General features: G+C 35.5%; 1 long non-coding RNA gene across 1 annotated transcript; it reads right to left on the bottom strand.

Moving 5' to 3' along the window:
• Nucleotides 1–5,378: 5,378 nt before the first annotated feature.
• On the bottom strand, nucleotides 5,379–6,008 carry LOC130050740 (uncharacterized). Its single transcript, XR_008798994.1, has 3 exons — nucleotides 5,974–6,008; nucleotides 5,722–5,753; nucleotides 5,379–5,598 (listed from the first exon to the last, which is right to left on the bottom strand). It is a non-coding gene; the product is annotated as an uncharacterized LOC130050740 (long non-coding RNA).
• Between the last annotated feature and the right edge of the window lie 21,546 nt (nucleotides 6,009–27,554).

Below are 27,554 nucleotides of genomic sequence, written 5' to 3'. Positions count from 1 at the left end.
GAAATGTTGGAATAACTACATGTATATACATGTACTTAGTAATTATCTCTTAACTTCATCATTTATCATCGATTCTAGTGAAAATATCGTATGGATAATTGAAAATGAAAGATACTCTGACCAAACCTATATTCGCATGCCAAATGTTCGGTTTCATAACTCTCATGAGAGGAGCTGGCTACCTAACATTGTTTCGTCATCAAACGAAATCATTTGAAGCTGCGAGTCTTCGGATCGCATGGGACTTTGATAAATGTTTGGACGTAAATATATTTCTGAGACGGTAATGCAAGAATTCAACGATATAAGGCCTCGTGCACATATTTTTCTGCACCGTAAATCGTAAGTTTTTATTTGGGATGGATCTGTAGCTCTCTGGTCTGTCCTAGTATTTTCTCAGAGAGCTACAGATCTGCAGCTAGTATATTACAATGGCCGACTGTCTTACTCCGTGTATATCATATAGAAATATATCATTGTATTTTATAAGTACCATTCGATACTTTCTCACTCCAATAGTGACGTCACCAGCTGTAGGTGATTATCGATATCTACAGAAAAATGAAGAACATAGTTTAAATGAAACAATATATTTACATTCTTTACTGTCGATATCGAAATGACGTCAACATAAAACGTTTATTGTTAAGTGATGAAGATGGTCTATAATTATAGGTTATAGACTTTGTATGGGAAAATATGACGACCGAGTTTTTTGGCGTGTACACGGACCGAGCTTGCGAGGTCCGTCCGCGACAAAAAACGAGGTCGTCAAATTTTCCCATACAAAGTCTATAACCTTTTTATTATATACTTTCAATTTCATTTAGAAACTAACAATAACTTATTTTTATCAATTTCTTTATTGGTTTAACTGAGTAAAAGATGAAAAACACGAAAAAATTGAAAATTAATGACGCAGTAATTTGCTTGTGTATTGATTGTGACGTAATGTTTGCGGGCCGGGATGTTTCCGGTGTGATATATGCCCGCAAGCTTATAAAGAAAATAGAGGAGATGAAATTGAAAGTATATAATAACTATAGAAACAGTACACGGTTAATTTTCTATATTGACGCTACGTCACGTCCTGGACAAAACTCAGGAAATTATCAAACTCAGGAAATTATCAGAAGATATAAAATACGACATAATTCAATCACCGCAATGCTCAGTAGGGGGATTAAGGACTTTAATCTTAATCAGATTTGGGGTTTTCAAGTATCGATATCTGATTAAAATTAAATTCCTTGATCCGGGCACTGTATATACACAGATTGATTAATGCTCTATTTCATACTAGAGTTTCTTTCCTTACTTTCCTACAGACTCTAAATGAAGTATAGGCCTACGCTATTGATTGATTGATTGATTTTTTACGCCGTTTTGGCAATATTTCAGCCATTTTACGGCGGTGAACTAATTGAAATATGTTCTGTTGTGAGTGTTCCCTGACGCCCCCCAGTGAGCCATCGAAACTAATAGCATTTTTCTGTGGTCTAGTGGTTCGGGTGTTTGCGTCCCGTGCGGATGCGGGGTAGAATACTATTAGGTCCTCAGTACCCCTTGTTTGTCGTAAAAAAAACCCAACTAAATGGGGTGGTCCTTCAGGTGAGACCGCAAAAACTGAGTGTCACAGCAGGTGTGGCACGATAAAAAAAAAAAAAAAACCTCACTGCTCAATGGCCATATAAGCGCCGAGCATAAACCTAAATTTTGCAGCCCTTCTCCGGCAGTGGTTCCCTCTCCATATTAGTGAAAGATTCTCGAGAGGGACAGTAAACAATATACAATCAATCAATCATGCAGGCGCTCGCTTCAAAACTGGTGAGTCCATTCCCTATATTCACGTTACAGATGTTGACAAAGGTAGTGACGGTTCTTTCGCCTTGTGTCCGGCATTAGAAACGAAAGTCACGCGGGTCTTTCGGCTAGAGACCCCGTGTCATGGTAAACTTTGAACCCTCGCTGCTATGGGTTGGAACGCCATATATTGGACAAAACAACACTCTGAAGGTGACAACACTCTACAGGTGACAACACTCAACAGGTGACAATACTCTACAGGTGACAACACTCTGCAGGTGACAACACTCTACAGGTGACAACACTCTGCAGGTGATAATACTCTACAGGTGACAATACTCTACAGGTGACAATACTCTGCAGGTGACAACACTCTACAGGTGATAATACTCTACAGGTGATAATACTCTACAGGTGACAATACTCTGCAGGTGACAACACTCTGCAGGTGACAACACTCTACAGGTGATAATACTCTACAGGTGATAATACTCTACAGGTGACAATACTCTGCAGGTGACAACACTCTGCAGGTGACAACACTCTACAGGTGATAATACTCTACAGGTGATAATACTCTACAGGTGACAATACTCTGCAGGTGACAACACTCTGCAGGTGACAACACTCTGCAGGTGACAATACTCTACAGGTGATAATACTCTACAGGTGATAATACTCTACAGGTGATAATACTCTACAGGTGACAATACTCTACAGGTGACAACACTCTGCAGGTGACAACACTCTACAGATGACAACACTCTACAGGTGACAATACTCTACAGGTGACAATACTCTGCAGGTGACAACACTCTACAGGTGATAATACTCTACAGGTGATAATACTCTACAGGTGACAATACTCTGCAGGTGACAACACTCTGCAGGTGACAACACTCTACAGGTGACAATACTCTACAGGTGACAATACTCTACAGGTGACAACACTCTGCAGGTGACAACACTCTACAGGTGACAACACCCTGCAGTTGAGCAGTTGATAACACTCTGTAGGTGACAACATTCTGGTGGTGGCAATCTAATAAGGATGGCTCATTTCTGATGGTGACAACATTTTGAGAGTGACAACATTATGAAGGTGACAATATTATAAAAATGACCCGTTTCTAATGGTGACAAAATTCTGATGGTGACGATATTTGATGGTGACAATATTCTAGGGTGACAACATTATGAGAGTGACAACATTCTGCGAGTGACGACATTTTGATGGTGACAACATTCTGAGAGTGTGGGTATTCTAAAAGTGACAATAGTATGGGGTGTCAACATTCTGAATGTAAAGTGAAAACATCTCGAGAGAAAAAATTAGATCTCCATCAACCACGTAAAATTCTACAGCGGTTTCTTTTTTTTTTTTTTTTTTTTGAATAGATGGAATTTCATTGTTCACAATCTTCTGAATATTATTTGACATTTGGGTAATGTTACATGTAAGGCTTCAGGCATAGGTTTTATCAAATTTTATGATAAATCAATGACAAAAAACAATATTTGCTTTTCGGGCAGCCCGGTTTTATTTCGGAATAAATGTTATTTAAAAAATTATGAAAACGATTGCGACAAGCATTACGTAAGAATGAAGAATTTTGAAAGTTGTAATTTAAAAAAGTTGTATATATTACAGTGCCAAGTAAAAGGTTTAAACCAAATTTTCATAGTATTTCCTACATCACGAAAAAATCTCAGTGAAAAATTATGTTCCCTACTGAAACATTACAAGAGATCAAGACAAAGAATCACATGTCCATTTTCTGCGAGGATCATCTTTAAAAATCACAGTCACGTCTCATTGTATTACATTATTCCGTTCCTTTCTGAGTTTCTTTATCAACATCCTCCCTTTCTTACAAAGTTCAAAGTTTTATGTTTAATACTACACTCTATTTTTAGTGATAATGTCATTTTATTACCTAGAAAAGGTATACATGAGATTATAAAACCTGATTTGCATATTTCAAATTTAAGAGATGTCGTTAAAATGGGATTTGAAATTTATTCCGCCACAGGTATTAGTCAACGTGTTTAGCAAAAATCAATATATTATATTGCCTTCCTGGGGAGGAAGTAGGTTAATACAGCCAATACAGTGTGGCTGTATAGTATCACAAACAATGCTATCCCGACTTGCTCTTAAATATTTGATACATGGGGTATAGCTAAGCAGCAGATAAACAAATATGGAAGAAAAGAAATGTCTTAGAAGAACATTACTATAATTTGTGTGGGGAAATAATGTTTATGTAGTGTTTCGTAGTCTAGAGGGTTCCCTCCTCCCCTACCCCCCTCCCCCGCGCTAGGCTTCATAATATGGATGGTCCCTTACTCTACATAATTACCTCGTAAAATACATCCCGAGGACCCTGTGCTTAAACTTGAACATTTCCTTCGTGGATTCTTTCACGGTTTCACGAACAGCCAGCTTTATATATGTATACATGTATCGTATTATAATTTTAAAAACAAAAAAATCTGGGTGGATGTAAATACAAAACACAATATTTACATCCACCCGGTGGATTAAGAAAATGACAAAATGACTTACACACGCAACGGTCTTTAGAAATTGTACATTAGGTTTGAATTTAACAAAAACTTAAATCAGTATGCTGTTATATTCTAACAATCACAACAAACTTTACAAATAAAGATAGCTTTAATTTCTACAACATGTACTGAGTGCACTAGCTTATACTTCTGTTCTTCGTGCTTAGTTTCCTCTCACGTTTATCTTTCCGTTAATTAACATATTTACCTTTTTTTAAACAGATGAATTCCAACTCAGGTAAACTACGTCGTTTAATCAGAATTCATAAAAACCAAAATAAATCATCTATTTTTAGAGATAACGTAAACTTAGTAAAACTTGCATATTATTACCTTAGCTGCATTAACAAACAAACACAAAATTACATACCTGTATAAACAAATAAACAAACACAAAATAATACACCTGTAAAAACAAACACAAAATTACATACCTGTATAAACAAACAAACACAAAATAACATACCTGTATAAACACATAAACAAACACAAAAGTGCATACCTGTATAAACAAATAAACAAACACAAAATAACATACCTGTATAAAGAAATAAACAAACATAAAATAACACATCTGTATAAACACACGAACAAATACAAAATAACACACCTGTATAAACACACAAACACAAAATAACATACCTGTATCAACAAAAAACACGAAGTAACATACCTGTATCAAAAAACAAACACAAAATAACATACCTGTATAAACAAACACAAAATTACATACCTGTATAAACAAACAAACACAAAATAACATACCTGTATAAACAAACACAGAATAACATACCTGTATAAACACATAACCAAACACAAAATAACATACTTGTATAAACACACAAACACAAAATAACATACCTGTATAAACACACAAATACAAAATAACATACCTGTATAAACATACAAACACAAAATAACATACCTGTATAAACACACAAACACAAAATAACATACCTGTATAAACAAACAAATACAAAATAACATACCTGTATAAACAAACACAAAATAACATACCTGTATAAACAAACACAAAATTACATACCTGTATAAACAAACAAACACAAAATAACATACCTGTATAAACACATAAACAAACACAAAAGTACATACCTGTATAAACAAATAAACAAACACAAAATAACATACCTGTATAAAGAAATAAACAAACATAAAATAACACATCTGTATAAACACACGAACAAATACAAAATAACACACCTGTATAAACACACAAACACAAAATAACATACCTGTATCAACAAAAAACACGAAGTAACATACCTGTATCAAAAAACAAACACAAAATAACATACCTGTATAAACAAACACAAAATTACATACCTGTATAAACAAACAAACACAAAATAACATACCTGTATAAACAAACACAGAAAAACATACCTGTATAAACACATAACCAAACACAAAATACCATACCTGTATAAACACACAAACACAAAATAACATACCTGTATAAACACACAAATACAAAATAACATACCTGTATAAATATACAAACACAAAATAACACACCTGTATAAACACACAAACACAAAATAACATACCTGTTTAAACAAATACAAAATAACATACCTGTATAAACAAACACAAAATAACATACCTGTATAAACAAACACAAAACAACATACCTGTATAAACAAACAAACACAAAATAACATACCTGTATAAACAAACAAACACAAAATAACATACCTGTATAAACACATAAACACAAAATAACATACCTGTATAAACACACAAACACAAAATAACATACCTGTATAAACAAACAAACACAAAATAACATACCTGTATGAACACATAAACAAACACAAAATAACATACCTGTATAAACACATAAACACAAAATAACATACCTGTATGAACACAGAAATACAAAATAACATACCTGTATAAACACATAAACACAAAATAACACACCTGTATAAACACATAAACAAACACAAAATAACATACCTGTATAAACACATAAACACAAAATAACATACCTGTATAAACACATAACCAAACACAAAATAACATACCTGTATAAACAAACACAAAATAACATACCTGTATAAACAAATACAGAATAACACACCTGTATAAACACATAAACACAAAATAACACACCTTTATAAACACAGAAATACAAAATAACACACCTGTATAAACACACAAACACAAAATAACACACCTGTATGAACACATAAACAAACACAAAATAACATACCTGTATAAACACATAAACACAAAATAACATACCTGTATAAACACATAAACAAACATAAAATAACATACCTGTATAAACACACAAATACAAAATAACATACCTTTATAAACACATAAACACAAAATAACACACCTGTATAAACACATAAACAAACACAAAATAACATACCTGTATAAACACATAAACACAAAATAACACACCTGTATAAACACATAACCAAACACAAAATAACACACCTGTATAAACAAACACAAAATAACATACCTGTATAAACACATAAACAAACACAAAATAACATACCTGTATAAACACATAAACACAAAATAACATACCTGTATAAACACATAAACACAAAATAACACACCTGTATAAACACATAAACAAACACAAAATAACATACCTGTATAAACATACAAACACAAAATAACATACCTGTATAAACACATAAACAAACACAAAATAACATACCTGTATAAACACACAAATACAAAATAACATACCTGTATAAACACATAAACACAAAATAACACACCTGTATAAACACATAAACAAACACAAAATAACATACCTGTATAAACACATAAACACAAAATAACACACCTGTATAAACACATAACCAAACACAAAATAACATACCTGTATAAACAAACACAAAATAACATACCTGTATAAACAAACACAAAATAACATACCTGTATAAACAAACACAAAATAACATACCTGTATAAACAAACAAACACAAAATAACATATTTGGTGATGGTTATTGTTGCCTGCGTTGCATAATATCAAAATCGCAATTAATATTTATTTGAAATTCATATTTAATATAATGAAGTACATTAAGTTTAACACTCAGTTTTCAAATTTCTAAATTCTGGGCAAAGAATCAGGACATATTTTTGTCGAGATCTTTATACTTAGCTAAATTCGTAATTTTTTGAAAGTATACTTCAAAATTAAAACACCAGATAATAATTTCTTTTCTTTCTTTTTTTTTTGTTTTTGTTTTTGTTTTTTAAGTTTCAATTTTACAGTTAATAATGACCATGTATCTTATTTCAATTCAACTGACCTATAGAGTCCTGAACATTTCGTACAAACCGATAATTATAATTAGGAAACGATTGTAGTACGCGGATACATGGATGCTTGAAGATTGTAATTATTAAACAGCGACTTACTGGCACAATGTGATGAATTACACATGTATAATAACGGACAGAATACAAGACATTTCGGGCCGAGGTCAGCGATAGGTTGGGCCAGGGTCAGCGCTAACTTGGGCCAGGGTCAGCGCTAGCTTGGACCGTGGTCAGCGCTAGCTTGCTAACAAACGAGTCATCATGGAATAAATCGTAGGTTTGTTTATTATTGTCCCATTTGAGAATTTTTCACTCGGTTGAAACGGTAGTCAGACGTTTCGCGGTCCAAAAACACTTCGGCCCAAAAGTCTGGACACTTCGGCCCATAAATTTGAGATACTTCGGCCCAAAGACATTTCGGCCCTATTTTTTAGGGCCCACTGGGGACCTTAAGGCGGCCCCTAGATCCCTTGCCGTACTTTACGTACACTTACATGTAATTTTCTTTCTGGTTACGTGCCTGGTGATTGATTGATTGATTGTGTCTTGCTTAACGTCTCGCTCGAGAATTTTTTACTCATATGGAAACGTCCCGTGCCTGGTGAAGATATATTTTGTCTGACCTCAGGTTTTGTTAAAGTGTCAAATTGTAATTTCGGAATTTACTGGTTGGTTGAAAATACAAAAATTGCAACATATGACATAAGCATGAAAAGTTCACTTTGCCAGGAATAAACAGCCCCTTCTCAATGAGAGATTCTTTTCTTCCTTACGAATATCAAAAATCAATCCATCTCAGTTCAGCGTAAAACATGTATTCATACATGTAATAACCTCTGTAGTAGACGCTTTGTGGTGTACATATTATACACGTCTGTGTTTATTTCCCGGGACTTTGTGGTGTACATATTATACACGTCTGTGTTTATTTCCCGGGACTTTGTGGTGTACATATTATACACGTCTGTGTTTATTTCCCGGGTCTTTGTGGTGTACATATTATACACGACTGTGTTTATTTCCCGGGACTTTGTGGTGTACATATTATACACGTCTGTGTTTATTTCCCGGGACTTTGTGGTGTACATATTATACACGTCTGTGTTTATTTCCCGGGACTTTGTGGTGTACATATTATACACGTCTGTGTTTATTTCCCGGGTCTTTGTGGTGTACATATTATACACGACTGTGTTTATTTCCCGGGACTTTGTGGTGTACATATTATACACGTCTGTGTTTATTTCCCGGGACTTTGTGGTGTACATATTATACACGTCTGTGTTTATTTCCCGGGACTTTGTGGTGTACATATTATACACGTCTGTGTTTATTTCCCGGGACTTTGTGGTGTACATATATTCTATGCACGTCTGTGTTTATTTCCTGGGACTATGACTGTTGAACGTAATATTTAGTAGGATAAATAAAGAGATACGTGAATATATGTGCCCTTCTTAACATGAGTATGTTCATTTCTTTCTGCTTTTGATAAGAAGAAACATTATACTAAGATTCTTCTTGCAAACCACAAGTATTAGATTGAAATATTTACATTTCAAATGCACCTGGTTTTTGCCTTATATATCTTACAAAATTCTAATGATATCCATTTCTTCTTGAATGTGTTGAAGTTGTAAACAATGCGCGTATGAATACAGATAAATATAGTACGTCAATTTTTACGACTGGGAATTCCGACAGAAATGAAACAAAATTCATAATTCATTTCTTAGATATATGTACACCTGTAAGAGGTGGCATCATCCATGGACATCATCCAGATATCATTTGATACTTTTAGTGCGCTGATAAACTTGATATTTTTATAAACGGAAGGAGCTATCCTTTCCGGCTTTCATTGTTAAAGCTTATGTTATCCGGAGTTCAGTTTGTATGCGCTAATAATCATGTCCTTTGATTTTTCAATCTCTGAAAATTATGTGGTTTATCCTTTTGTCATTAAGAACTCTTTATGTCATGTACATGTATAATCGCTAACAAGGAAACGGTGTTTTAGAGAATATTCTGACAACATGACTTTGGCAACCACAGACAGACAACATAACTTTAGTGACCACAGACAGACAACATAACGTTAGCCACCACAGACAGACAGACAACATAACTTTAGTGACCACAGACAGACAACATAACTTTAGCCACCACATACAGGCATACAACATAACTTTAGCGACTACAGACATATTGTCAACATATCTTTGGTGTCCACAGACAGACGGGCAACATATTTTTGGCGAGCACAGACAGACGGGCAACATATATAAATTTGGCAAAAGTGACCAACAGTGACAGTGACCAAGAGCATGTGCATAACAGAATGTTTAACACAAAGCAAAAGCTTTGTAAAATTACATAATTAGTCTAACGTTGTCCTTATCTAATTGAATTACAATGAATAGAAAAGGGTGAAATTGTTAAATTGAAATGGAAATACAACTTCAAATTTTATTTAAAGAGATTGAAGAAATGATTTACAAGTTTTCCCGTAACTCGAGACGTATCTTGCAAACTAGGTCACAATTGTAATAAAATATAAATCAAATCAAGGGTAATAAAACCAAATCTTATTTAAAAGTCTATGATTAAAATGTCAAAACAAACTCTTACTTAACCACGTTCTAAACCTATTGTGAGATCATTCTTTTACGCACATGTTTAATCTCCAAGGTCAGAGAGAGAGAGAGAGAGAGAGAGAGAGAGAGAGAGAGAGAGAGAATTTGATCTACCCGGGTAGATAGAATATCATGCTGGTTTGCTATATAGAGGTAAATAAGCTAGATAACATTACGAGGTGTGCTACCAGATGTGCATTTCAACAAATATTGTCTCTTCAGTAATGCTCAACCGAAACCGAAACTGATATTACATAATGCTCACAAACACGAATACTAGCTAGTCCAAGACTTGAAATTTGTTTCTAGTTGTCATAGAAAATATTTAAAGTTGCAATTCCTGAATTTTGTGTATTAAATGAAAGTATTCGATATCTTATTAAAACTCAAGCTTGATCTTGAATGAACGAGACGATTAACTCGTAAAAAGGACATATTTATCTCGTGATCAAATTGCATCAAGTATCTGTCTCGTGGTCTCGTGGAACTAATAGAAATTATAATTTCGTTGTATCACGCGAGAGCTGCATTATTATCTCTCAATCTACTCTCTCTCCTCCCACTGTCAATCTACTCCCCCTCCTCCCACTGTCAATCTACTCCCCCTACTCCCCCTGCTCCCACTGTCAATCTACTCCCCCTCCTCCCACTGTCAATCTACCCCCTCCTCCCACTGTCAATCTACTCCCCCTACTCCCCTTCCTCCCACTGTCAATCTACTCCCCCTACTCCCCCTCCTCCCACTGTCAATCTACCCCCTCCTCCCACTGTCAATCTACTCCCCCTACTCCCCTTCCTCCCACTGTCAATCTACTTCCCCTACTCCCCCTGCTCCCACTGTCAATCTACTCCCCCCTCTTCTTACTATCAATCTACTCCCCCCTCTTCTTACTGTCAATTTACTCCCCTCTCCTCCTACTGTCAATCTACTCCCCCTCCTCCCACTGTCAATCTACTTCCCTCTCCCCCCACTGTCAATCTACTCCCCCTCCTCCCACTGTCAATCTACCTCCCTCCTCCCACTGTCAATCTACCCCCTCCTCCCACTGTCAATCTACTCCCCCTCCTCCCACTGTCAATCTACTCCCCCTACTTCCCTTCCTCCCACTGTCAATCTACCCCCCCCCCTCCCACTGTCAATCTACTCCCCCTCCTCCTACTGTCAATCTACTCCCCCTCCTGCCACTGTCAATCTACTCCCCCTCCTGCCGCTGTCAATCTACTCCCCCTCATCCCACTGTCAATCTACTCCCCCTCCTCCCACTGTCAATCTACTCCCCTTCCTCCCACTGTCAATCTACTCCCCCTCCTCCGTCTGTCAATCTACTCCCCCTCCTCCCACTGTCAATCTACTCCCCCTCCTCCCACTGTCAATCTACTCCCCCTCCTCCCACTGTCAATCTACTCCCCCTCCTCCCACTGTCAATCTACTTCCCCCTCCCACTGTCAATCTACTCCCCCTCCTCCCACTGTCAATTTACACCCCCCCCTCCCACTGTCAATCTACTCCACCTCCTTCCACCTCCCACTGTCAATCTACTCCCCCTCCTCCCACTGTCAATTTACACCCCCCCCCTCCCACTGTCAATCTACTCCACCTCCTTCCACTGTCAATCTACCCCACCTCCTCCCACTGTCAATCTACTCCCCTCCTCCCACTGTCAATCTACTCCCCCTCCTTCCACTGTCAATCAACCCCCCCCCTCCTCCCACTGTCAATCTACTCCCCCTCCTCCCACTGTCAATCTACTCCCCCTCCTTCCACTGTCAATCAACCACCACCCCCTCCTCCCACTGTCAATCTACTCCCCTCTCCTCCCACTGTCAATTTACTCCCCTCTCCCACTCTCAATCTACTCCCCCTCCCACTCTCAATCTACCCCCTTCATCCGCCCCACACCGATGACTATCACATGTTCTTTAGAGTTGAAGATACCTAATTGGCGTTCGCTTAATTCGTGACCGGGAGGTTTTGGATTCCAGTCTTCCTCGTGTCTTGGACGGGTCAACAAAAGTAGTGTCTGCTTCTCCACCCATCACTGACCATTTATAAGTAAGAGTTGTCAGTTGTTGGATGAGGCCTTACGAAGTCTTTCGTTACGGAAGAGTTCAACATGATAAATAAATCCTCTCTGCCCTGAAATACATCTAGGTCTAGATTTATAGCTCTTCACCCACAACTGGTGACGTCTCAATATAAGTGATCAGATTCTCTAAGAGAAGTAAAACAAATTAAAAAAACCAAAATTTCAGAAGTTTTTTGCAACAGAAATTACTTTGCTGTGAATATTACATAAAAATTCTGAAAGTTATTTGACCCTTTAACAAAAAAAGTATCATCAAGTGATTAATATTTTCTACGTCGTAATGACATGTACTTAAAAAAACCCATTAGATTTCCTACGATCTGACTATGACCTAGTTGAGTGAATTTGATATAGCATTGAGGTTAAGAGGTCAATCCTACTCAAAAACCTATTACGTCCTGGCAAAAATAAAGATAAATTATAGATACTTCCGAACGAGGATGATGTAATGTTATTAGATGAAACTAAATCTGATATGAAAGAAGCTCTTAATATCCTTTGCAAATGTAGAAATAAAATGTTTAAAATTATGCAAAGTCAAACATTATATATTTTCGGTTATCAAACTAATATCCAAATAAAGAAATGTTTTAAATTTACGCTTTAAATTTCTTTACCCCCCCCCCCTCCCAAGACGCTTTAAAGTGTGGACGACACTTTGGTTTCACATCGCCATGATAGTCAATATCTGGTGGATCACTGATCCAAAAGCAGGATCTGCTGACTGTCCAGGAAGTGCATCTGAGATACTAGCTCTACCCGAATCATCCTCTTTGTTTACATCCGGGGTACTAGCTCTACCCGAATCATCCTCTTTGTTTACATCCGGGGTACTAGCTCTACCCGAATCATCGTCTTTGTTTACATCTGCCGTACTTGCATTACGGATTCTGATAGACGGTTGAGAATATTGGATTGAAATATCGTGTCATTAGTTCGGGGTATACCGGTAAATCCGGGTTCACTCGTTGCTTAGGTTACAGTGGCCCAAACAGCTGTCAAACGTACGGTGAATTCAAAACCTAGTGTAGATGTGATTTAAATCTAACGTGACACAATCATCCTGTATCTGTAGCCGATTGTTTGGACATTTTGGATGCTTTTCGTGTTGTTGACAGATATAAGAAGAGAACAAAATGTGAAAACCGTTTTAAATCCAATACTGTATTATGATTATGCTTTTATACATAGATTTCGGGTTACAAAATAGTGACAGTAATAGTGACAGTAATAGTGACAGTGATAGTAATAGTGACAGTAACATAGTGACAGTAATAGTGATAGTAATAGTGATAGTAATAGTGATAGTAATAGTGATAGTAATAGTGACAGTAATAGTGACAGTGATAGTAATAGTGACAGTAACATAGTGACAGTAATAGTGACAGTAACATAGTGACAGTAATCGTGACAGTAACATAGTGACAGTAATAGTGACAGTAACATAGTGACAGTAATCGTGACAGTAACATAGTGACAGTAATAGTGATAGTAATAGTGACAGTGATAGTGATAGTAATAGTGACAGTGATAGTAATAGTGATAGTAATAGTGACAGTGATAGTAATAGTGATAGTAATAGTGACAGTGATAGTAATAGTGATAGTGACAGTGATAGTAATAGTGACAGTAACATAGTGACAGTAATAGTGACAGTAACATAGTGACAGTAATCGTGACAGTAACATAGTGACAGTAATAGTGACAGTAATAGTGATAGTAATAGTGATAGTAATAGTGACAGTGATAGTAATAGTGACAGTAACATAGTGACAGTAATAGTGACAGTAATAGTGACAGTGATAGTAATAGTGACAGTAACATAGTGATAGTAATAGTGACAGTAACATAGTGACAGTAATAGTGACAGTAATAGTGACAGTGATAGTAATAGTGACAGTGACATAGTGACAGTAATAGTGACAGTGATAGTAATAGTGACAGTGACATAGTGACAGTAATAGTGACAGTGATAGTAATAGTGACAGTAACATAGTGACAGTAATAGTGACAGTAATATTGACAGTGATAGTAATAGTGATAGTAACATAGTGACAGTAATAGTGACAGTAATAGTAATAGTGACAGTAACATAGTGACAGTAATAGTGACAGTAACAGTGATAGTAATAGTGATAGTAATAGTGACAGTAATAGTGATAGTAATAGTGACAGTAACATAGTGACAGTAATAGTGACAGTGATAGTAATAGTGACAGTAATAGTGACAGTGATAGTGACAGTAATAGTGACAGTAATAGTGACAGTAATAGTAATAGTGACAGTGACATAGTGACAGTAATAGTGACAGTAATAGTGACAGTGATAGTAATAGTGACAGTGATAGTAATAGTGACAGTAATAGTGACAGTAATAGTGACAGTAACATAGTGACAGTAATAGTGACAGTAACATAGTGACAGTAATAGTGACAGTAATAGTGAGATTGATGATGGTATTGTACACAAGATATCAGCGTCTCCTTTGAATCTTAGATAAAAATTACAGCAAGTCTATTCTACATTTGATCTTAACTTTTCACCAGCGGACACCATGCACATTGGTTAGTGGCATTAAGGAAAGAGGTTGCATTTAGTTGAATGGAAAGGTTTGAAAACTCTTCCAATTTATGGTTTTCGATCTTAAGATATCTTCTTTTAGTGTTCCATTTTATACGTTTATGCTAAATGCGTTAATTCTTACTCCTCCCGCGTATCTGATTCCACCTCGGGCGTTCCTCGGGATTGGTGTTTGCCCTTCTCTTCATTTTGTATTCTTTTGAGGATTCATCATTGTTAGTTATCTTCACTTACTTACTCAAGAATCAAACAGTGTTAAGATACTTTGATGTTCAGGAAGAAGTCACTATACCCAGTGCGATGCCAGAAATGTTGGGTTGAGAGACACTCTCTTGTAGAAGTATCAAACTGTAGTTTACGCTTCTCGAACCTTAGGTAAAATGGAGCAGTGTTATGCCCAAGTAGAAAAGGGGTACCTTGCGATTGTCTTTGCTTGTGAGGGGTTTGAATATAGTATGGCAATAACCTTACCACAGTACAACCAGATCAAAAGCCATGGGAAATTATCTTCAAGAAACCATTTGTATCTGCATCAAAACACCCTCAATGTATAGTACTTCGCCTTCAGAAATACGATTTAAAGTTGATATACATCAGAGAGAAAGATTTCTATACAGCAGACACTACTGGTCATGAAGAGAACTAAACTTCCAAGCTTGTAGAGGAAGTCATTTACATCAACCAATCAGAATGGGCGTCACAGACGCAAGACCAGATTAGGGACCTCCCTAACAAAGAATTTTTCATTTGCTAAAGACCTTTACACTCTCAGGATGGCTAAATGCTCGTGATGATGTTCGAATATGTGTTCGTCAATACTGGAATGTCAGAGATGCACTCTACAGTTCAAGACAGTGTTCTAACACAGCAGACGTGTTGACATATCCAAGACAAATCAACAGGAAATGCTTCGACACATTCATTCAAGCCATTTTGAAATAAAGGTTTGTCTACACAAAGCACGGGATTCTTTGTATTGGTCTCTCAGATGATGACTGAGATCGGGGATTTTGTAAGCAAATGCAGCACATGCAAGTTTCAATGGAAACAACAGAAAAAACAGTTGACGACCAAGACATCCCACACCAGGTCAGTCCTAATCGAAACCTGAAATCACTTTTTTCATTCTGAAGACTGGGGATTAATTAGTTACTGTGAATTTCTTTTAATTGGATCTGCTTTCAGATACTTATCAACTATTCGAAATAACATTTCGCTTGTCACGGAGCGCCAGATATTGTTGTTACTGAAAACCGCTCTCAGTTCAAAGTGACAGAATTTCACAGTTTTGCATATGATTGGGAATTCGAGCATCATACTGCGTCCCCATATCCAATTGGAAGACCGTTGCATCAATTGTGAAAATTGGAGAGAACACGGTCCGCAAAGCTAGAAAAATCGCGATGATCTTGAGAAATGAATTCTCCATTGGAGGAACACCCAACTGCTGACATAGACATAAATCCACCACGTCACGACGAAAGCGACATTCATTACCACTGTAAAAGTCCAAGTTTGTGAAGGAAGTAGAAAAAAAGCAGGTGAAGCTCAAAAGACAAAATATCCACCTTTTACTTACTATGGGATACCTTGAGTCATCAACAGTTTTTCCTGCTGTTTCCGTTCAAACTTGCACGTGCTGCATTTGTTTACAAAATCCTTGACAACTATGCAAAACAACTTCCACACCTGAATATAGGACAACCGGTGTGAATGAAATCTAAACACAGGCCCAGAGAAAAATGGCGTTATGGAACTTGCGTAGAAAACACTGGAAAGTGCTCACGCATTGTTGAGATTGACAACAGACATTGCAGTCGAAATTGTAGAGACCTTCACGCAACGATGGAACCTTATTACACAAACGCTGATCCGTTCCCAGACTCTGATGTTTTATAAGATGGTCCCTCAATGACTCCAACGAGGAAATAAAAGTGAAGGACGGTAAAATTGTTCAAAAATTCAGTAGCTCAGACACTGTGTTATGAACTTATGAGACTATGTGTAAGCTTTGAGAATTTTCTTAACAAGGACCACTGATTAGATATAGTGAAATGCAAGCATGTCAGTGTAGTGCAGGTTTATATTTGCCTAGAGTTGACTTCAATAGGGCGTCAAATTTTACATGATAATATGTAGGAAATTTGAATTTATTTTTTTTTTACTAGTAACAGATCGATACTAAATCATATTAATATGCAAATATCCTGAAGTCAGGGTTTCCAAGCACCCCCCATGTTGTTTGATTCAAATTCAGTTGAGTCGCAACCCCCATGCAGCATATTTAAGTGTAGACCTAATAAATGTTGGGTATAATTTTGAAAGATGTTTTTCAGTTACAATAAAAGAAGAAATGAGATTTGTAAATTTTATACTAAATCCGTTTCGTGGATAGGTTGCAGGTTCACGCCGGCATTGTCGCAGTTCATGAAGTATGCTGGCGTGAAGCGTCACAGTTCGTACTCTCATGAACTTCCAAAAATGAAATTTATTTCTTAATTCTGATTCGCATTGCAGAATTTCGTTCTTATTTTGAAGTTGTCATTAAAGATTGCATTTACTACCATAGTAAACGAATCTGAGTACACGTATATCCGAGTGGTTGATATCAGCTTTTACAAAGGACACAAAAGGATAGAACACGCTAAAAATCAATTCTTGATCAAAGTACTGGGACCCGTTTTACAAAACAACCTACGACAAAGTCGCAAGTCTTAAATTGTATTACACAGTTTTAAAACGTTTCTGAAACTTAATTTTCAACATTAATTCTTCACTATTTTACATTGGAGTGAATTATCTTACAATAAGCTGGAGAAATCCGATATGTAAAGTTGGTCGTAAGTCGTAAGTTCTTTTGTAAAATGCACCCCAGGGTTTTACAGATCGTATGTATATGATATATCGTCTAAGTGCCAAGATCCCCAGGTACAAAATTATAACAATTATCCATGAAACCTTTCATTTTAACCATTCTAAAGTATTGAAAGAAATTATCAAGAGCTTGTGTTTGTTCTAGCTGACTTCTGATGCTTTGTTGTTAAATTTCTGCTGTATGAAAGGTGAAGATAACAATGATCAATCTGACAACTCCTATAAAGGTGAAGATAACGAACAGTGATCAATCTCATAACTCCTATAAAGGTGAAGATAACGAACAGTGATCAATCTCATAACTCCTAAAAAGGTGAAGATAACGAACAGTGATCAATCTCATAACTCCTATAAAGGTGAAGATAACAGTGATCAATCTTATAACTCCTATAAAGGTGAAGATAACAAACAGTGATCAATCTCATAACTCCTATAAAGGTGAAGATAACAAACAGTGATCAATCTCATAACTCCTATAAAGATGAAGATACCAGAGGTGGGATCAGGTGCCTAGGAGGAGTAAACATCCCCTGTTGACCGGTCACACCCGCCGTGAGCACTATATCTTGATCAGGTAAACGGAGTAATCCGTAGTCAAAACCAGTGTACCAAGAACGGCCTAACAATCGGTATGAAACAAGTTAGACAGCATTTGACCCAATGATAGGTTGTATTGGCAAACTAGATTGTTATAACAACCATGGAATTTGCGAAATGCTGACTTTAAACGAGACTGTTGAAACCCTTGCACCAATGATTGGTTGTATTGGCAAACTAGATTATTATAACGGCCATGGAATTTGTGAAATGTTGACTTTAAACGAGACTGTTGAAACCCTTGCACCAATGATTGGTTGTATTGGCAAACTAGATTATTATAACGACCATGGAATTTGCAAAATGCTGACTTTAAACGAGACTGTTGAAACCCCTGCACCATCAAGGGTGTTTTAGTGGCACTAGTTAGTACAATTATAATTTTCTATGGTATCATGGGTGTACATATATGTATATCGTAAAAATCAAAACAGTGTTTTATATTCCGCTTGCACATTAAAGATGATTGACAAAACACTTTCATAAAGGATATTGTATTTTTGACAAGGATATGATTTTTTTCCTCTCTAGGTATTAAACTTACGCAGCGTAAATTCGTCAGTATGATTAATAATGTTAATAAAGAGATGTTTGTCACAGACAGACAAATTGCTGGATGCACCTCTTGCGGTCTGATTACTTAGTGTGTGATTACCAGTTAGCAAACTAATTGGATTGTCTGATTTCTTGTTTATGCAGGGGTGGAGTGTGTAGTGGTTTATAGCGATATCTCTACAAATGCAGCTTAAATACGGCAACATTTACTAATCGTACTGTATCAATTAAAAAAAGAAGTCTGAATGCTAATCATGTTGTTTAGCTATATTACGCGTGTTCATGAGAATGAATGCAGAAAAGTGGTCTTTAATTTGCAACTCTTTATAGCTTGTTTTTCTACGAATGGAAAAATCTGGCAAATGATCGAAAATATCAAGTTAATATTTTTCCACTACCTTGCTCATACAGAGTTTACATTTTACAACTACAAACAGAAACATTATTTACAAATATACATCAATTTAGACATCTCTAGTACTTTATTAAGGAAATATACATCAATTTAGACATCTCTAGTACTTTATTAAGGAAATCAATTTAGACATCTCTAGTACTTTATTAAGGGAATCAATTTATACATATCTAGTACTTTATTAAGGAAATATTTTGTATACTTACAAAGACTTGAGGGCAAAATGATCACTTTTTATACAAATGTTTAATAATGAAACATTTGCATGTGAACATGTATGACACATACATGGAATTCACTCTCGACTTGTTTGCGACATAGAAAGTGTTTAGATACAAGTGATGACCACAAGAGTTCTTGACAAGCTAAAAACAATTAAAGAAAGCAACCGTTTGATATTGCATTTTCATGAGGTGATTACAGTATAAGGCCCCAGACGGCCCAATGTGTTCTCCAACAATGTTAACGCCATCAGTTTCTCACGTATCGTCAATTAACACCATGATCTAGGTCTATCGTCTACGTTAACACGTGCTAAAAGTCTTTCACGCTTAGGTCAAGAATTTCATTGCACACATTTTGTTTGATGATTCGATGTTTCAAAGTTAACAATGGCCGAATCATCATTGGCTATAATATTTTTTAAATTCTTTTTCTTTTGTAAAGATATTCATAAATATTTGTTTTTCAATACTGTATAGAGGGAAAATAACTCTCGGTGAAAATACTTGCAATATTCACAGTGTAGATAGCTTCGTGAATTCAAGAAATTGTGAATAAGTTTGATAAAAATTTGATATACTTTTATATACAAGTACAAGCTACCAAAACGTATATTGCGAAGTACTTCAGTATACACCAACTGATTGTAATCACACACTTTTGTTACTTATAATTCAATCGCCATGTTTTCTAAGTTGTGTGGTCCGAATTTCGACATCCCCTACCTTTTAAAAACAACTGTCACTCGGCCAATTCTAATGCACGAATCTAGTGAGAGTCACGTGTCCAGTTCAAACTTTCAAAGGTCAGAGATCATCGGTGGTCTTATCTGTGTAAAAAAGCTGTGTATTTTGTTACTTGAGTTAAAGAGAAATAAAGATATCAAAAACCTCTTAGTATTTCGTGGTTTTACGCTCTTTCAGACCTAGACAGTTGCGGACATTATGTTGGGATTTCCTTGATGCGCGAGGGGCTATTTATAGACACCTAACAGACTTTACGAGCGACAAATGTAATATATGCGTACCCGCTGTATTTTCCTTTTAGATAATCTTTAGTTTTCAAGAATGTAATTAAGGGAAAATTAATAACTTTAAAAACTAATTTTATACAAAAAATAATAGATGAACGTGGACCATACATTCATTCTGACAGCATCTCACAAGAAAGCAACTTGACGCAAGCATAAAAAACATCAGGCGCAATCATTCTAATTTTTCTGATCGGACCACGCAGACGATATGCATTTTGTACACCCCTTATAACGATTTTAGTACATAGTGTTTCCCTTGATAATGTACATAATTGTTTCCATTGATAATGTACACAGTGTTTACATTGATAACGTACATAGTGTTTACATTGATAATGTACACAGTGTTTACATTGAAAACGTACACAGTGATTACATTGATGGAGGTATTTGAATCATCAGACTTCTGTTGTTCAGTCTTTTGTGTTATTATCCAGCGATGTATTGAACTTTTATGAATTTATTGTTTCAGTAGGAGAATCCATGCACGTTAGTTAAGTATATGTACTCTAGTTTGTTTCAAACACTGATTAAAAATCAAGTTTTTATATCTATGTAAATATTCTATCGTCCTGAAGAAGGGACAGGTCATCCCGAAAATTTGACAAATGAATATTCTTCGTGTCGATGATCATTTTCAGTGCTTTACATATCGTGAAAAACATAAATAGATGTGTTTGTCTAGCCAGGGATAATTTTAATGCCTTGCTCAACAAATTGTTACTATAAAAGAATGTATATATGAATTTGATTGTGCATACATGACTGTTTATGAAATATATTCTGAAATTCTAATTTGCTTTTTTTTTTCTAAATGTGCAGTTTCAATACCCTATAACCAAATTTTAACATTAAAGTAAAACTTTTTGACAATTACACTTTGAAGGAATAATTAAAATAATTTTTGATAAAATAATTTGATTTTCCAGAACTGATCAGAAACAAATTATCGATCTATTAGTCCAATAAAAACATATCTCATTAACTAAAATTCATGGTGACATACCAAAACAATTCAAATGCATGTTGATGTCACAATGCCTACTATACCAATTATGTCGAAGAAATTATATACGACTATTTTATATCTGTTCCAACTTGTTGCCTGACAATCACGAAAAGTTTTAGGAAATTGTAAAATTACAATGTCATCCTCAAAAATCACATCTAAAATTAATGGAAATACAAGAAACTTTTACTCGCGCGCGCTAATAGCACAAGTTCTTCGGATCGCCAGCACATTGTTTCATACCATCAGAAGAATTGACGTCAACGAATGAACATTAAATCTTTATATGATTATGATAACAAAATAATGATACCCCGGCAAACGATATTTGACGTCTTCTGATCTGAGAATCATATTAGAAATCAAATTAACAACAATCTTCCTATATATTGCTATCTTTGCAAAAATTAGATAACGTGGCATTCGACACGTGACAACAAGATAATTATTGATTTTGTTATATTAGTGTCCATGTGCCACCTAATCATTAAGCGTCTAATATTTCAGTCATCACACGGCATCGTACATTAAATCTTTGTGGTCGGTGTTTCATCTAATTTAAGATATGTCTCAACGTCATTTCAGAGAAACGTGGCTAATATATGAAAATACCTGATAATCTGATCAAACCAGAATAACTTATTATTATATAGCTAATTTGTTAGTAATAGAATGTTCCTAAATTTTAGAGAATTTTAGCGTGGAGTATCTGGGCCATTATTGAATGCCAACTTTTCATGAAATAATAGGTAGTATACCGAAAAGTTCCGAGTGCAAGTTGACGCTATTACACTGAAGATGGCGGACTAGTTATCGTCTGACAAGTTCCGTTAGCCGGATTTCATATTCTATATATTAAGTATCGATCAATTTTTGTAAGATTTCAACCCTGATATACAGTTAAGGTCTAGAAATTATATTCACAATTTGAATCGTTTCACTAGCATTGATCCATGAACGTTAAAAACACAGGTACATGTAACTATGATATTCCACACATCCATATCAATGTCACATTAATGCTTCAGTTTCTAGACTTGACGAGAAAATGAATAAATTATCAACACAAGACAACTGAAAAATAGTTTAGCTATACATGTATGATAAGGGAGTTTCTGAACGTGTATTAGTGAATATTGACACTCGTTCGGTGTGAACATTTGCTCAACCTTTCCAAACTAGACTCGACCAGTATTCACCAGTGGAAGTTCAACAATCCTATATCCTAACAATTTTTAAAAGTAAGTTTTTGAAATTGAGACAGGCTACTGACAAATAAGTTAATGTTACAGGGATTTCAACAGTCTCGTTTATAGTCAGCATTTTGCAAAATTTCATGATCGTTATGATAATACAACCCTGACGTGTTTCATACCAATTGTTAGGCCGTTCTTTACAGTCTGATTTTAACTACGCCTGATCAAGATATAGTGCTCACGGCTATGGAAGGGAATTACCACCATAATTCTATGCATCCTTCTTGTATTCATATTAATAGTAACTGTGATTTTACTATATGGAATTCTTAATTCCATGTTACCTTATACCATTTCAATTTCTATTCCCAATTCTAAATTTTATTTTCCTACATGATTATGTCACATTATTATACTTAGAGTTTCTATTTTCTTTCGTTTTGCTTCATTCTTGATTATAATATACGACATCCTAATTCTATAAACGACGAGTGTGCGTAATTTTGTATTCTTTATAGAATTTATGAGATTGGTCACTGTTCGTTATCTTCGCCTTTTTATAAATACTTTTCATTTTGTTTGCAATGTAAAACTTATACGGTACCAATTTTGATGCACCAGATGCGCATTTCGACAAATAATGTCTCTTCAGTAATGCTCAACCGAAATGTTTGAAATCCGAAATAATAATGAAGTTTTAGAGCTATTATAGCCAAAAACAGCGTGCCAAAAAAAAGTGGAGTCAAATTCGTCTAGGGATAAGAGCTATACATGAGGGAAATAATCCTTAATTTTGAAATGAATTTCTAAATTTTATAACAGCAATTAAATATACATCCGTATTTTCAAGCTAAGCTTAGCTACTGGGCTGTAGAGACCCTCGGGGACTAACAGTCCATCAGCAGAGGCCTCGACCCAGGGGTCATAATGTAAAACTTATACGGTACCAATTTTGATGCACCAGATGCGCATTTCGACAAATAATGTCTCTTCAGTGATGCTCAACCAAAATGTTTGAAATCCGAAATAACAATGAAGTTTAGAGCTATTATAGCGCAACTATTGTTGAGCATTATAGCATCATTCATACTTAATCTTAAACATGTTTGTGTAGAATTCATCCTCAATAGATAATTTTAAAAACGATCAATGAATCCAACATGATATATTCATAGCTAAGGATTAAAATCATTTACAAAGTTGCAACATATATAGCGATATCAGTGAAGAGGACATTTTTTGTGCATTCCGACTTACTAGAACTAATGATGAACTCACATTGGTGCGAACTTGATTCTGTTTTTGAAATGAATATAGGAAGATCTAGATCCAGGTGCTCGAAAGTCAGTTGAATTCAACGTATTTGCAATGTGTCTTCCATTGCCAGTAACAAAGCTAAACCAGCAATATCGGTTTAATTTATAACACTGAGAAATCCAATACTTATAACGAATCTTTGTTACTCTAGCTAATAATTCTAACATTATCATTGCTGTTGATTTTTAAATTGTATTGTATGTAGTAGCCCAAAAACAAAGAAACAAACATAAAAATTGTGAAAACAGAATTTGGAATATTGTCCGTTTTTGGATTGTTGGATGGTCTTTGTGTCATTTCCGCGGATGATACAGGAAGTAGACTGCCTACTTATTTAGAATTTCCGGAGGTGCGTACCGATTTGAAAAGAAATTAGGTTTACATGACACCTACATAATAATTCCTATTGTGATAATTTTCAGATCATAATTTGACTCCTCCGTAGCAAACTTTTCAGGAACATAATGACCAGGAATCACTTTACTCCTACGCATTATGTTTGAATTTGTTCTAAATCTCGTATCAAAGTCGACGGTACTTTAAGCCAACTTTTAATCGCGATAATTTTATTTCGCGATTAACAAGAGCTAAGCTGTTTCGAGGCTACAAATGTTCGTGACCATGATAATCTTAAACAAATGTGAAAGACATTAAAGGACTGTTTTGCAGCGAGAAATATTCGCGACAAGTTTTTCACGAACCTTGCGAAAATTTCTCACACGAATAATTGTTGGTTTACAATCATTGTTAATTGATTCGTGGGTATGGATTCGTGGGTCCATCTCCCACTGTTGAATTATTTCTCTGATATTATTTAAATTAGTTAAGCTCCTTAGTGTAGACAATACTAAAGAACTCAATAACTTGGGAAAATTCTTAGTACAAGCTGTGAAAATACGAAGTTTAGCATTGTAAGTCAATAATGTAATTATAATATTTTTCTAATAACCTGTGCATCTCATAATGTGATTACATGTATATTATTGTATATTTGTAATTTCTTCTCCTCCTATCTTCTCCTGTCCATTCACCTGTTGTTTATCTTATACAATTAGATATATTGTGTATATGCATGTACATGTACTAGATGTATTCCGATGAGTTGTATAACTCAAGGACAATAACGAATTGAAATTGAAACAAGAGATGTTTGTAAAACACATACGCCCCCATGGTGCAAAATTGAAAAGGGTTATACACACACATCATTTAATTGATAGTAGTATCATCAATTCAAAATATTGAGCAGACAATACTAGATCGAGCAATGCATATTCAAATATCCAAGTTGGTATTTTTGTCTATGTAAATAAGGTAAATACACTGTCTTAGCTCGTCTTGTAACATTCTTTTAATTCTACATATAAATAATCAAAAGGTAAACACGCATTTTCCTATGTCAAGAGTGAATTGACCATGTGACCTAAAAATCAATAGGGGTCATCTACTCCTTATGCTGTACCAGTGTACCAAGTTTGGTGTCAATCAAGCAAATAATTCTTAAAATATAGGAGACAATATATTACTATGTCCAGTTCAACAATTGACTTTTGACCTCAAAATCAATATGGGTCATCTTCTCCTCAAGATGAACCAGTGTACTAAGTTTGATGTCTGTCAAACAAAAGGGTTATCAAGATATTGAGTGGACAGTATATTACTATGTCCAGTTTGATTCTTGACCTTTGACCACGTGACCTCAAAATCAATAGGAGTCATCTTCTCCTGAATATACACCACTGTACTAAGTTTGATGTCTGTCAAGCAAAAGGTTCTCAAGATATTGAACGAACAGTATATTCCTATGTCCAGTTTGACCCTTGACCTTTAAACATGTGACCTCAAAATCAATAGGGATCATCTTCTCCTTTAGATGTACCAGTGTACCAAGTTTGATATCTGTCAAGCAAAGGGTTCTCAAGATATTGAACGGACATTATATTCCTATGTCCAGACTAGATTGACCCTTGACCTTTTGTCCTGAAAAACAATAGGGGTCCTCTTCTACTCATAACCAACCTACATATGAAATATCATTATCATGAAGTGAATTGGTTCTCAAGATATTGAGCGGACAACATGTGGTCTACCAACCGACCGACCGACAGGTGCAAACCAACTTTGAAGGGGGGGGGCATAAAAAAAACTCGTTAAACCAGACTGCACTGCTCAGTGGTAGCGCGTGCGTGAGTTCGAACACCGATCGTATGACACGTATGGCCACGTTAAACTTAAAACGTTAAAATAGGTAGTGATTGCTCCCTCGCCAAACACTTGGGAATCACGGGTCTTTTGGATATGACCTTAAAAACGGGAGATCCCGTGTCGCGGCAGGTGTTGGCATGATTTGTAACTTAGAAAAATTTATTTGTAAAGCTCTTGAACTAAGAACAGTCTATAATATGTCATTTGTATCGTCTTTCTTCTTTTTTACTATCATTATACTATCGTATTTACATCTGGTAAATACCTTTGTAAGAATTGGTCGTGTATTTTCAGCTTTGTTGTAATTATTGTGCATGCTCAATTTTCTTATAATGCTATTAGATGTATGTCTTTCGAATTATTATTAACAGATAAAGAACCCTCGCTGCTACGACCCTGAGCGCTAAGCATAGGTCTAGATTTGTGGTACTTCACCTACAGCTGGTGACGTCTCAGTATGAGTGAAAAATTCTCGATGGACGTAAAAAAAACAACAAAAAAACCAATAACTAAGTATGGACATTGAACGGACGAACTTTTGCCTGAAAAGCAACGGAGGACAATAATTCGGATTCATCGAGGTTAATCAATTAATGTTGTACCATTCAACCATTGTTTTCATATATGGAAAGCAAAACTTCTTTGACTAACATTTTTCAAACTATTGAACCAGAATTCTAAATCAAAACCAATCCTCACCTCCGTCCAATAAACCATAAATAGCGAACCTGTTAGATTTTGATAAGACTGCTCGTCATCTTGAATAAGCTTATGCCTTACACTTTAATGTTTACATCGATCTGCTAAGACATAATATATTATTGCGAGGGAGCAATCACTACCTATTTTAACGTTTTAGGTTTACATACATATAAAACATTATTTTACAATTACCAGTTCTTTGGTACGTCTAAATGTTAATTCTTCGAATATAGAAATAAAGTGTCTTTGTTTCTGTTTTAATGTCGGTCAAAGACATCGCTAAATCTCTTGACGTTTGTATGAAAGTTGGCTACAGAAAAGCTTTAAAAATACTGACGAGGGATTTTGCACGACAGTCAGCTACGAAAGAATCCAATCTTTCGGCTGAACAGGGCCGTAAATTAACCTTCAATTTGGAGGAGGCAGGAAAT

This window comes from Ostrea edulis, chromosome 10 (assembly GCF_947568905.1).
Source record: "Ostrea edulis chromosome 10, xbOstEdul1.1, whole genome shotgun sequence".
In the NCBI taxonomy this organism is placed as follows: Eukaryota; Metazoa; Mollusca; class Bivalvia; order Ostreida; family Ostreidae; genus Ostrea; species Ostrea edulis.
The sequence above is the reverse complement of the archived record's forward strand: the minus strand, read 5'-3'. Positions and strand labels throughout refer to the sequence as shown.